A 3,037-nucleotide genomic window follows, 5' to 3' on the forward strand; every position below is an offset into this window, starting at 1 on the left:
CTCTCCAACTTGAACTTTGCTCGTCCTCAAGTAAAGAAAGAATTTAGAATTAAGTACCGTTTAACTTAAATCTCAAATTTCACCAAATAATTTTCAAAAGGACCATTGATATTCAGTAGAGTGTAAATAATATATGTCATTAGGATATTAATACTAGTCAATATGAGAGTTAAACTAAGAATACTAAACTTTTTTAAACTTTTTCAAATTATCGCTACCTTTATCTCTAAATCATTCACCTTCACATGGACAAGTATATTGTTACTTTCATCCTTCATTTATTGATTAATTTTTTTTTAATATTGTACTGCTATTAAGTGTCTTAATTCCTTAAGCTTTTTGTTTGACCCATGTAGTGAGTTTTCAGTCAATGACTCCCAAACCAAATGGCTTTAGGGCACTAGGTATAAAATACCCCTCAAACCTACTTGCTCGAATCAAACAGGTTATGAGTTAAAACTAGCTTTACAATAAAGCTTCTTTGTCCTTCATACCTTTGGATGTGAAACTCAATACTTGCTTAGGCAAAGAGGCCCGGTTACTCAGCATGAAGTACTTGAAAATTTTTTTTTTATTTTTTTTAAATATATGAAGAAACGTATAGTTATTTTACACAAGCCCATAAGAAGTAAACTCTTCTTTGATGCTGGTAGAAAGATTTAGAAATGCTCAAAAAAAATTATTTAAGTTCTAAACTTAACTCTTTATTGAGTTTTCTTAATACTTGATCTCTCAATATCTCACAAACTCTCTGATCTGTGCATCAATTTTCTTTTTAAAAATGCTTGGTTTAACTTGATTCTTAAGTATAATTAGATACTTAAATATTAAATACTAACTTACTTGAGGACTTAAAATTTTTTTTATTCTCTCCCCAACTTAATCAACATTGTCCTTAATGGAGTAGGAAAAATGAATGGTGCATATAAAGAGAAAGAAAAGGAGAGATATCACCTGATCCATAAGTCTTTTCAAAATTGATTCTCCCCCCAACTTAGTCAAGATTATTTTCAGATCCCTACAAAAGATACAAAGCAAGACTCGATTATCCTAAATAAAATGCAAAAGAAAGTAAAGGCAAAAGCAAAAATTAAAAACTTGAAAACTGAGTTGCCTCTCAAGAAGTGCTAAGTTTACCATCTTCAGCTAGACCATGCTGATTCTCTCACATATCCCGTGTCGAATATTAGATTGATAAATTCCAATAGTTTTGGATTGTCAATCTCAAGAAGATGGCCTTTGATAAATTTTAATATTTTATTACCAATCTTCAAAAAGTATTTCACATCTCCATTTTTAATTATAGTAAGATAATTCACAAACTCATTCACAGACCTTTGTTTATCAAAAATTTCTCCTATTTGTTCTTCTAAAATGCTCATGAATTGAGTTTTTGGATTAGGAGTTGAGTTCGATGCAATGGATACTGGAAGGGCGTCACTTAATTTTAAACATATATATTCAGATGTGATCAAGGGCAATTTCAATTCTGGAGGGGATAGTGATTCTAAAGAAGAAGAATCAATTTCTAAAGCTGAAGCAAATAAAACTTTTAGTGAATATATCTCAGGTAACTCATCTGCTATCTTCTCAGTATCAATTTTGAGCTCAGGTTCTTCTATTGGATTAGTCTCAATACTAATATGTTCTTTCAAATTTATATTTTGGCTAGCATCAGTACTAGCCTCACTCACCTGATCTTGGTATAAGTCCTTAAGAATTTTATCTCTTGTAAGCTCAGAGATTACTATATCAATTTTAAATTGAGGATTCTTAAGTGGGACATTGGATTGATGACTTGGTCCAGGTAGTTGTTGGATGGATGGGTCATTTTTAAAATTCGATATTGGTTCATTTGGCAATTGACCTAGTTCTCTCCTCATGGTAGACTTAGTTAATTGATCTATTTATGCTTCTAACTTGACGAGAGATTGCTGTTGGGTCATGATCATTTGTTGAAGTTGGCAAAATCTATCATCGGCTAGATTGGTCTGTTGAGGAGGTGGGTATAACGGCTGATTGTAATAAGATGACTAAGTAGGCTGACCACTATTATAAGCATAGTTTTGATATTGGGGGCCTACTCTAAAAGTTTTGCAAATGAAGAATTTGGGTCTGAGCCAGAGTCTGTTGGGGTCTCTAAGAAAAATTAGGATGGTTCCTCCAATCTTGGTTATATGCATTTAAGAATGGGTCATTGATAGGATTAGAGTAACCTTGAGCAGCTTGAACTTATTCTTGGATGAGAGGTGAAAATTATGCAGCCGTTAGACATTCGCTCACATGATGGGCTGGGCTAGCACAGATAGAATAAATCTCCTGATAATTAGGTGGTGGTGTGTATTGTGCAGGAGATTGTTGACCTAATGCTAGGAACTGATCAAATTTCTAGGCAAGAAGGTCGATTTTATCTAATCTTTGAGCTATTAGGTTCAGATCGGCCTTAAGACTAGAGTCTGTTTGCGTGATCTCAAAAATTTTTGTTCACTTTTGGTGAGGGATTGATATTTCGTAGGAGGATAATGAAGCATGATTGATTGAATTTTCATTCAAAATTTCAAATAAAGTATAGGCTTCATCCTTACTTTTACTCATGAATGCACCCCCACAAGATGCATCTACTATCTATCTGTATTGGTCACCTAAACCCTCATAAAAAGCTTGAACAATTTGCCACTTAGATAGACCATGGTGTGGGCATTTTCTAAGAAGTTCCTTAAGTCTCTCCCATGATTCATGAATTTGTTCTCCTGAAAGCTGAGCAAATCCAGTGATGGCTTGCCTCATGGTGTTGGTTCAACCTATGGGATAGAATTTCTTAAGAAACTCATGCTGCATGTCAGCCCAAGTTTGGATTGGTCTCCCTATTGTGCCAAGCCAGTACTTGGCTTTGTCTTTAAGTGAGAAGGAGAATAAGGTCAATCTAAGTGCATCATCAATAAAATTTTGAATTTTTACTGTGGAACAAATTTCTAAGAATTCATCCAGATGCTTATAAGGATCTTCATTAGTATTCCCATAGAAAGACGAAAGCATC

The 3,037-nt window shown here is 33.8% G+C and overlaps 1 non-coding gene across 1 annotated transcript; it reads left to right on the forward strand.

Annotated features, from left to right (window-relative positions):
- Positions 1-2,683: 2,683 nt before the first annotated feature.
- Positions 2,684-2,790, forward strand: LOC140859517 (small nucleolar RNA R71). Its single transcript, XR_012143055.1, has one exon. It is a non-coding gene; the product is annotated as a small nucleolar RNA R71 (small nucleolar RNA).
- The last annotated feature ends 247 nt before the right edge of the window (positions 2,791-3,037 follow it).

Source organism: Elaeis guineensis, chromosome 7 (assembly GCF_000442705.2).
Source record: "Elaeis guineensis isolate ETL-2024a chromosome 7, EG11, whole genome shotgun sequence".
NCBI lineage: Eukaryota > Viridiplantae > Streptophyta > Magnoliopsida > Arecales > Arecaceae > Elaeis > Elaeis guineensis.